This window comes from Haematobia irritans, chromosome 1, assembly GCF_050003625.1.
Source record: "Haematobia irritans isolate KBUSLIRL chromosome 1, ASM5000362v1, whole genome shotgun sequence".
Classification (NCBI taxonomy): Eukaryota; Metazoa; Arthropoda; class Insecta; order Diptera; family Muscidae; genus Haematobia; species Haematobia irritans.
In genome coordinates, this window is record NC_134397.1 from 152,120,521 (window position 1) to 152,132,327 (window position 11,807).

Here is an 11,807-nt window from a genome sequence, read left to right on the forward strand (position 1 = left end):
CTCCCGATTTGGGGTCTTGTGTTTATAGAAATCGTAGTTTTTATCCAATTTGCCTGAAATTTGAAATCTAGAGGTATTTTACGACCATAAAGAGGTGTGCCAAAAATGGTGAGTATCGGTCCATGTTTTGGTATAACCCCCATATAGACCGATCTTCCGATTTTACTTCTTGGGCTTATAGAAACCGCAGTTTTTCTTCAATTTACTTGAAATTGGAAATCTAGAAGTATTGTAGGACCACCAATACGTGTGCCAAAAATTGTGAGTATCGGTCCATGTTTTGGTATGGTCCCCATATAAAACGACCTCCCGATTTGGGGTCTTGGGCTTATAGAAATCGTAGTTTTTATCCAATTTGCCTGAAATTTGAAATCTGGAGGTATTTTATGACCATAAAGAGGTGTGCCAAAAATGGTTAGTATCGGTCCATGTTTTGGTATAGCCCCCATATAGACTGATCTCTCGATTTTACTTCTTGGGCTTATAGAAACCGCATTTTTTATTCAATTTACTTGAAATTGGAAATCTAGAGGTATTGTAGGACCACAAATACGTGTGCCAAAAATTGTGCGTATCGGTCCATGTTTTGGTATAGCCCCCATATAAAACGACCTCCCGATTTTGGGTCTTGGGCTTATAGAAACCGTAGTTTCTATCCAATTTGTCTGAAATTGGATATCTAGAGGTATTTTAGGACCATAAGAGGTGTGCCGAAAATGGTGAGTATCGGTCCATATTTTGGTATAGCCCCCATATAGACCGATTTCCCGATTTTACTTCTTGGGCTTCTAGAATCCGAAGTTTTTATCCTATTTGCCTGAAATTCGAAATCTAGAGGTATTTTCGGGTCATAAAGAGTTGTGCCGAAAACGGTGAGTATCGGTCCATATTTTAGTATAGCCCCCATAAGAACGATCTCCCGATTTAACTTCTTGGGTTTCTAGAAACCGTAGTTTTTATCTGATTTGCCTGAATTTGTAAATATTCTGATATTTTAGGCTCACAAAAACGTGTATCGGATTAAGTTTTTATCGGTCCATTTGATAATGCCTCCATATAGACCGACTTCACTTCTTGACGGTGTAGAAGGCGCACTGATCATGAAAATTGCTTGAAACTCAATGTAAAATTTCCAGATTTTACTTCCACAGATTTAAGATTTCAAATTAAGACGTTATTTTATAATTTTCTTGCACACTTACAAGAGATGTTAATAATTCCTCTAAAACTCAAACAAAAATGGTTCTTATAAATCCAGAATCTGATATAGTCCTCATAGGTGAAATCTTTAAATTTATCTTCGGGAAGTGTCCTCAAGTCCTCAAGCCCTCCTGAAATTTCAAAGGAAACCCTAATATTTGGTTCATGGTGGTGGGTATTTAAGATTCGGCCCGGCCGAACTTAGTGCTGTATATACTTGTTTTTTTTTTTTTTTTAATTTTATTTCTTTAGACAATTTTGACAACATTTGATATTTTTTAGAATATTTTGTCAATATTTTATTTCCATAAAACATTTTGCCAAATTTTATTCCTTTAAAAAATTTTGTCAAATTTTTATTTCTATAGAAAATTTTATTGCTTTTTTGGTATTTTTTTTTTTTTTCAAAAATTTATTTCTTTAGAAAATGTTGTCAAAATTTTATTTCTTTAGACAATTTTGTCAACATTTTATTTCTTTAGAATATTTTCTCAAAATTTTATTTCTAAAGAAAATTTTGCCAAATTTTATTCGTATAGAAAATTTAAAAAATTAAATTTATAGAAAAGTTTGTCAAAATTTTATTTCTATAGAAAATTTTGTCACAATTGTATTTCTATAGTAAATTTTATTATTTTTTAGTTAATTTTGTAAAATTGTTAATTTTGTAAAATTTTTTTCAAAATTGTTTTGTTATTGTTTGTTTTGTTCTTTAAGCATTGTTGTTGTTTTTTTATTTCAGCTTAAAATCATATATTGACTAAACTACAAGTGTAGCTTAACCAACAGAGGAAAATAATGTTTGTGAAATTTATTTTTTCAAAATGTTATTTCTTTAGGAAATTTTGTCAACATTTTATTACTTTAGAAAATTTTATCGAAATTTTATTTCTATACTCAAAAAAAAAAAAAAAATCACCAAAATGTTTTTAATTAATGAGTTGATTGAAGTTGAAAAAATTTCAAATGATAAATTAATTGGGATAATTAACTTTTTAATCAAGATAGAAACATAAAATTTATTTAGTCAATGATTGAAATGTTTAATTAAAAAATTAATTGATACAACGGCCATTTTTATGTAGCTCCATTAGGCTTTAATTACCAGTTAACAGAAAGTAAATTGCAAATGTCTTCTCCTCCAGTTAACTTTAACTGAACAGTTTTCAGCAGTTAAGTTACTAACTCGCATATGGAATATATAGCCAAGATGACAGATATGTCCATAGTGCGGTTTAAAAGTTCGTTAGCTAATGTAACACTAACGGAGCTATATGAAAATGGCCGTAAGTCAGTTAAAAAAGCAATTGACAATAGTTACGTTTTTAATTAGAAATCAACATCAATTAAAATTTTTATTGGACTAAATAAAAAGTTAATTGGACTTCAATTCAATTAAAAATGTGAACATTTTTTTCGAAAAATGTATGTCTTTAGAGTTTTTTTTTTTAATTTTTATTCCAAAAGGAAATGTGTATAGTACCTCTTAGATCGAGAGGAATGTTTTTCAAAATCTACCAAACAGTAGAAAATCTACTATTTTTTCCAGAATTGTACCAACTGTGGCAACCGTGGTATGGTACTATGACAATTGGCGGCGCTTGTGTTCTGGTGGCGAAGGAGATCTCTTAGCAAGTCAAACCAGTATTTTTGGTTGTTCGCAGCTTGCTTAATTGGGAATGGGCTTCTCATCGATGCAAAACCAATCTTCAATGACTTCATCCTTGCTCGCGATATGTTCAGTTCACGTGTAATTTTTCTACCACTGCGGCATAGATTTCTCTCACATCTGGCCTTCACTATCGGATCATTTCTATTGTTCTTTTTTTGGTGTAATTTTTGGACGCGATGCAACACTGCCAGTTGCACGCAAAGAAAAAAAACGTTTGGAAAACGTGTACCGAAAACGTTTTTCTTTTGTTAGAGTTTTTTGAATTGCTTCGAAAATTTTAAATTTTTATCACCAAAAAAATTCGTTTGTTACAAAGTTTTTATTTTTTCAATAAAAAAAGTTATTTTTGAAACAACAACAGAGTCCATTTCGTTTATATCAAACACTGTTCTTTTCTGACTTTTGGTCTTTAATAAAACACATTTTACAGTTCAAAATTTAATATAGTACAATGTAAGGTTGAACATTTTTTTCGGAATCTTCCGAACATATGTAGAATGTATGTAAAAAAAAAAAAAAAAAAAAAAAACTTTGGTCGAAGCAGGGATCGAACCCACGACCCTTGGCATGAGAGTCAGACGTAGCAACCACTGCTCCACGGTGCCAAACTAAATGTTTGTTTCTGTTAAATAAACTTTGTTTATTCGGTTCGTGGGCGCCGCAAGCTATGCTATATAAATATAACTTATATGGATATTTATCTATTGATGACCATAACAGGTACATAGCTCAGTGGTTAGTGTGTTGGCTTACAAAGTGCATGGTCCGCGGTTCGATTCTCCGTCCAGGCGAAAGGTAAAAAAATTCTAAAAATTTATAAAATCGTATAATTTCTTCTACATTGTTTGTATTACAGAAAAAGGTGCTAAGAACTAAAAATCTTCGTGGAAGTGAGAAAGATGTGAGGGAAAATGCAATTAGCCAGAAAAAAATTTTTTTGAGTTAGTCTTTATGAAATGGTTTTTACATCCTGGAAAAGAATAAACGTTTATCATAAATAGTATATACTTTTCTCCCAAAGAAACTTCCTTACAGCGAAAAGCAAATGAGAAACGAACTTTGTTTGTCTAAAATTTCGTTTGGGAGGAAAGAATTATTTTTTTGCGTGTGTATGAGACATTTTGCTGGAAAGTTCTAACGATAGTCGCTTGTAGTTTTCCAGCCAAATATTAAGAAATCATGCTACTACGCTTGAATTTCATCACGAATAGCTTTATTTCTGAATGCAGTAGATGAAAATGCGTGTGTAAACAATAAAATAAAAAGGTCACTGGAATAAATCTAGTAGCTGTAAGACGATCGGTTTAGAAATGATAGCAATTTGGTTGCAATCTAAGGAAAGATTGTTATTAAAATTTTGTTCGAACCCCATGTTGGTGAGTTTATAAGATTCGGCCTGGCCGAATATTCGGCTGTACATACTTGTTTACAATCTTGCATTTTGCCTTTGTAAATTCCGGCCAGTAATGGACTACAATGCTAAAGAACACACCTCAGAGAGTCGTAACAATAATGCCCTTGCCCTAAATGCAAAGATACATACTTTTCTTATATCTGAGAGGTGATTAAAAATGCCCACTAACTGCCTTTTACGGTTGTTTGTTTGAAAAAGCTTCTTTTTTTGTTTCTTGTTTTGTTTGTAGAGCCTATTTATAACCACAAGGCATTTTCTTCTAATTAAACATAAACTTTTTCTTCGTGTTTTTTGTTGTTGGTGTAGTTGTTTCGTTTTTCTTTTCTGTTTGCTAAATTTTTGTCTAAAATACAACAAAGGCATTAGCAAGGAAAACAACAACAATAGTAACAGACTTAAACAGACTTAAACAGCCAAAACAGAAGACCCCGCGGGGATTTTAGGAATAAAGCCAAGGATGAAAAACTTCAGGGTCATCATCAGAACATCACGCACGGACTGTAACTTTTTGCCTTATGTTTGTTATTTTTTTTTGTTGGTGTTGTTGTTATTATTTAAAATAAATGCACGCAAATTATGTAGAACCTTTGCCGTTGTGCCCTTTGAATGTGTGTCAGTAGTAGTTTCACGTCCCACACACAAAATATGCAAGGATAATAAAACAAGACACGCACACATTCCAAGCAAAGAAAATAGTAATTAGTGAGGTTTTTGGTGACTTTTAGACAATATTTTCTGCAATGGACTTGGTCGTGGAGTTACTCACGAACAAATGAAGGCAAGTTTATGGGAAAACCTCATTTCTTAATGCGTTATTTTTTCTATTTTTATACCCTCCACCATAGGATGGGGGGTATATTAACTTTGTCATTCCGTTTGTAACACATCGAAATATTGCTCTAAGACCCCATAAAGTATATATTCTAGGTCGTGGTGAAATTCAAGAGTCGATCTAAGCATGTCCGTCCGTCCGTCTGTTGAAATCACGCTAACTTCTGAACGAAACAAGCTATCGACTTGAAACTTGGCACAAGTAGTTGTTATTGATGTAGGTCGGATGGTTTTGCAAATAGGCCATCCGATCCGGCTGAAATTTGGTACATGATGTTGGTATATGGGCTCAAAGAACCATGCAAAAATTGGTCCACATCGATCCACTATATATAGCCCCCATATAAACCGACCCCAGATTTGCCTTGGAGACCCTCAAAGAGATGCAAATTTTTTCCGATCCGACTGAAATTTGGTTCGTGGTGTAAGTATATGGTCTTTAACAACCATGCAAAAATTGGTGCACATCAGCCCATAATTATATATTGCACCTATATAAACCGATTCCCAGATTTGATCTCCGGAGCCTCTAAGAGAAGCAAATTTCATCCGATCTGACTGAAATTTCGTACATGGTGTTGGTATATGGTCTCTGACAACCACGCAAAAATTGGTCCACATCGGTCCTTAAGTGTATATAGCCCCATATAAACCGATCCCCAGATTTGGATTACGGAGCCTCTAAGAGATGCAAATTTCATCCGATTCGGCTGACATTTGGTACATGGTATTGGTATATGGTCTCTAACTACCATGCAAAAATTGGTCCACATCGGTCCATAATTATATATAGCCCCCATATGAACCGATCACCAGATGTGGCTTGCGGAGCCTCAAAGAGAAGCAAATATCATCCGATCCGGTTGAAATTTGGTACGTGGTGTAAGTATATGGTGTCTAACCATCATGCAAAAATTGGTCCACATCGGTCCATAATTATATATTGCACCCATATGAACCGATCCAAAGATTTGATCTCCGAAGCCTCTAAGAGAAGCAAATTTAATCCGATCCGGCTGAAATTTGGTACGTGGTGTTAGTATGGTCTCTAACAACCATGCCAGAATTGGCCCATATCGGTTCATAATTATATATAGCCCCCATGTAAACCGATCATGGTCCCCATATAAACCAATCCCCAGATTTGACCTCCGGAGCCTCTTGAAGGAGCAAAATTCATCCGATCCGGTTGAAATTTGGTACATTTCGCTAGTGTATGGCCGATAACAACAATGCCCAAATTGGTCCGTATCGATTTATATATATATAGCCCACAAATAAACCGATCCCCATTCACAGAAAAATCAAGACTGCCACTCGAGCCAAAAACAATCTACCAACATTTTATTGCCATAGGACATTTTGTCACAATTTTATATTTCTATAGAAAATTTTGTCGAAATTTTATATTTCTATAGAAAATTTTTTTGAAATTTTATATTTCTATAGAAAATTTCGTCAACATTTTATTTCTTTAGGAACTTTGTCAAAATATAATTTCTATACAAAATTTTGTCAAAAAATTTTTTCTATAGAAAATTTTGTCAAAATGTTTGATTGTTGAGTATATCATTCTGAAGAAGATATGTTGCGGTGTGCCTACCGTATAACTATGTCCTTCGTTTTGTTGACCTGTTGTTCTAATTTTGTTTTATTATTATTTCGGCTTGAGGTCCTTTTAATAAAAAATCCTTTTTACGATTTTTGATTACTTGTTAACTTTATTCTCCAATATTTCGACTAACATCGTTAGTCTTCGACGGGGATCTACATAAATAACAAATATTAGTACACAATGTACGAGTAACACAAACAATTTATATTTACATTAAAGTATTTTTAGGAAATAATCAAAAAATTGTAGAGAGTGATTACGTCTGCTTTTTAGAAAATTTGATTGCCAACTAAATATGTCTGCGTCCGTGTTTTTTTATGATGTATCTATACATTTGAGAACATTTATCTGTGTCTGTTTTAAAGTTTATTCTCTTCTCGCTGGGAACGTCGGTGATATAAAGCATTTCTAAGGTATATCGTCGGAACGGATTACTCTCTTGCACTAATACATCTACATCGTCAAAATTCGGGCTGTGTCCAGTTTGTGTACAGTGGGTTGCGAGTGCCGTCTTTTGATCCAATGGCTTATCTCTAGCCTTGTGGTCAGATTTGTGGGATGAAATTCTCGTCTTTAATTTAGTTCCTGTAGTACCAACATATACCTTTTGGCATATGTCGGACCCGTCTCCATTACATTTTATTTGGTATACTAAATTTGATTTGTCCTCCTTTTTAACTTTTGATTTTGTTTTCCCATAGAATTGGTCCATTGTATTGTGCGTTCTGAAAGCGAGTTGAATTTTGTCCTTGTCATAAATTTCAGAGTTTTTGAATCTTTCGGAGAAACCAGGTATAAAAGTGACAGATTTATATATTTTTGGCTCCTTATTGATATTGTCCTTTTTTGGCTTCTGTGCACGTTGTAATAAATCTTTTATAGTCTTCTTTGGGAAGTCATTCATTAATAAAATGTCTCGTATCTTTTGCTTATTTTGATGATGATATATCTTGTCACTTATTGTCAAAACTCTATTTATGAAATTGTTCGCGGTGTTTATTATCATTGATTTTGGATGTTTGGAATGAAAATTGACCAATCGTCCAGAAGCTGTGTCTTTTTGGTACCAATCAAGAAGAATCCTATTTTCTTTCCTTATTACTATCGTTTCCAAGTATGCCAGTTTGTTGTCATTTTCCTCTTCCATCGTAAATTGAATTAGCTTATTGTATGAATTTAGAACGTTGATAGTGTTGATCGTTTCTGTTTTCTTTATGATTCCAAACAAGTCGTCCACATATTTCGTCAATATTTTGGGCTTATTTGGCATTTTTCCAATCGAGTCATCCAATAAATCTTCCATTACTATATCAGCAATTACTGGTGAAGCTGGAGATCCCATGGGTAATCCTTTTTGTTGACTGTAAAACTTTTCCTCATATTTAAAATACCTTGTGTCCTTAATGCAAAATTTTAATATTTCAATGAATAGTCCTCGGGGTATATTAGTGTACTGCTCCAAAATATTCCACTTTTTCTCAATTGTCTTAATGGCTAGTTCAACTGGTACACTTGGAAATAAGGAAATTACGTCAAAAGATATTAATGTTTCGTCAGATTCTATTTTAACATTGGTCAATCTAGATTTAAAATCCACCGCGTCTCTTATATTATACTTTGATTCCTTCGTCAAATGTCTTAAAATGTCGACTAAATATCGGGAAAGGTCATATCCTGGAGAATTGATTGAAGAGCAGATTTATATTTCTATAGAAATTTTTTTTCAGAATTTTATTTTTCTAGAAACTTTTGTCCAAATGCTGTTTTTATAGAAAATTTATGAAGCATTTCATTTATCTGAAATTGAAAATCTAGTGATATTTTTAGACTATAAAATACGTGTGCGAAAAATGGCGTGTATTGGTTCCTGTTTTGGTGTATCCCCCATATAGACCGATCTCCCGATTTTACTTATCTAATTTGCATGAAATTTGAAATCTAGAATTATTTTAGGACACTAAAGAGGTGCGCCGAAAATGGTTTTAGTTTTAGTATAGCCCCAATATAGACCGATATCCCGATTTTACTTTTTGGGCTTATAGAAACCGCAGTTGTTGTTCAATTTGCCTGAAATAGTTGTGCATTAAATGATTTTATTGTTTAGGATTCAAGAACTTGTAGTTTTTACCCAATTTGCTTGAAATTTTAAATCCAGAAATATTTTAAGAGGTATTTTAGAACCATAGAGAGGTGTGCCAAAAATGGTGAGTATCGGTCCATGTTTTGGTATATCCCCCATATAGACCGATCTCCCGATTTTAATTCTTGGGCTTCTGGAATCCGTAGTTTTTATCTAATTTGCCTGAAATTTGAAATCTAGAAGTCCATGTTTTAGTATAACGCCCATAGGACCGATCTCCCGATTTAACTCCTCACAAAACAGTGTATCGGATTTAGTTTTTATCGGTCCATTTGGTAAGGCCTCTATATAGACCGGTTTCATTTCTGGAGGGTATAGAAGGCGCACTGATCATGAAAACTGCTTGAAATTTAATGTAAAATTACCAGATTTTACTTCTCATAATCATTTAAATAATGGTGATGAAAATCTAGATATCAAGGCTTTATTTAATCCAGAATCTGATCTAGTCTTCATAGGTAAAATCTTTAAATTTATCTTCGGGAAGTCTACAGTTTGAACTGCTCTGCTTGGGAGAATATCTGCCATCAAACCCCACTGAAGTTTGAAAGGAAACTAAAATATTTGATTCATGGTGGTGGGTATTTAAGATTCGGCCCGGCCGAGCTTAATGTTGTATGTTATATATGGGTATGGGTAATGGGTAATTTTATTTTTTATACCCTGCTCCACACTGTGGAACAGGGTATTATAAGTTAGTACATATGTTTGCAACACCCACAAGGAGACGATATAGACACATGTTGTCTTTGGCAAAAATGCTCAGGGTGGGCTCTTGAGTCGATATAGCGATGTCCGTCTGTCCGTGAACACATTTTTGTAATCAAAGTCTAGGTCGCAGTTTTAGTCCAATCGACTTCAAATTTGGCACAGGTATGTGTTTTGGCTCAGAATAGATCCCTATTGATTTTGGAAGAAATCGGTTCAGATTTAGATATAGCTCCCATATATATATTTCGCCCGATATGGACTTATATGGCCCCAGAAGACAGAGTTTTACCCTAATTTGCTTAAAATTTTGCACAAGTGGAACAATTAGTACTATAGTCAAGTGTGCCAAATTTTATTGAAATCGGTTCACATTTAGATATAGCTCCCATATATATCTTTCGCCCGATATGGACTAATACGGTCCCAGAAGCCAGAGATTTACCCCAATTTGGTTGAAGTAGAATTAGCATTGTAGCTAGGTGTGCCAAATTTGGTTGAAGTCGGTTCAGATTTAGATATAGCTCCCATATATAGCTTTCGCCCGATTTACACTCATATGACCACAGAGGCCAATTTTTTGCTCCGATTTAGTTTAAATTTTGCACAAGGAGTAGAATTAGCATTGTAGGTATGCGTGCCAAATTTGGAATCGGTTCAGATTTAGATATAGCTCCAATATATAGCTTTCGGCCGATTTACACTCATATGACCATAGAGGCCAATTATTTGCTCCGATTTAGTTGAAATTTTGCACAGGGAGTAGAATTAGCATTGTAGCTATGCGTGCCAAATTTGGTTGAAATCGGTTCAGATTTAGATATAGCTCCCATATATATGTTTTCATGATTTTGACAAAAGTGGTCAAAATACCAACATTCGCCACTGCTTAGTCGAAAATTTGTAAAATTGATTTTCTATTTCCTAAACTTCTAATACATGTATATATATCGAGCGATAAATCATAAATAAACTTTTTCGAAGTTTCCTTAAAATTGCTTCAGATTTAAACGTTTCCCATATTTTTTACTATCATTGTGTTCCACCCTAGTGCATTAGCCAACTTAAATTTTGAGTCTATAGATTTTGTAGAAGTCTATCAAATTCTTCCAGATCGAGTAATATTTAGACTTTCCTTACTTGTTTTTGTTTCAAATATGTCAAAATCAGTGTAAGAATTAACAAAATGGTACAAACTATTTAAATTTTGTCGACAGAAATGCTAAATCCATTCTAGAAAAATTTCGTATTTTTGAAAATATTTGAAGACAAACAGATAAGCATTCTATCGCTTATCTGTTTGATCCTTATCGCTTTGACATTAAATGTCGTAAAAAAATTTAAATTATTTATTTGTTAAAATATCGCAAAATTTCTTAATTCACATCCAAAACTCTGAATTTGGATCACACCTTAAGAAGTTCAACGGCTATTGAAATGGTGGACATCCGCCTTATGACAACCACATGTTAAATTTATCGCTTCTCCGCCAATTTTGCACCATTTCCGGATCCAAAAAGAACATTTTAAATACCTTTTTGTCGACGCTTTTTTTTTTGCTGGGGGATTGTAATTTATAATTTTTATTTATTACTCAAAACATTGCGGATACCCAAATGATGAATCAAACGAATAGACCAATAGAATTAGTTCTAAAAAACGAGTGTACCACTTGTAACTTCATAAAATTTGTAAAAACAATTTCTAAAGATAAATTAAACAGAAACTAAACATTTTGCACGCATTACGTATACAACAATAATACCACAGTCCTTTTATACAAAGTCAAATAAAATGTGTGTAAACTTCACATCAACATGAAGATAATGATAGCGAGTGTGTTTGTTTCACCACATAGTCCTTTGGAAAATGTATAAGTACTTCATCAAAGTAAAACTTAAAAAGCTCCCAACCCAACAACTCTCACACGCATGGGAAAGCCAACGAACATATCTACTCGTCCTTTGTCGGTTCTCAATTGTATCTGATGTTGTCATGGCGAATAATGAGCATATGCTTGTCGACTAGGCTGCCTAGAGTTTCCCCTAGTCTAAAATAAAGACACACTGACACATATACACAGCTCAAGCAGGGAATGAATTTAACAACGGTCTATGTGTGTGTGTGGGAGTGTGTGCATCAGTTTATGAAAAAGTCATTACAAATGCCTCTGTCCTCTACACAGACATAGGATGTTGAAATCTGAGAACAGTCTATGGTCAATTTT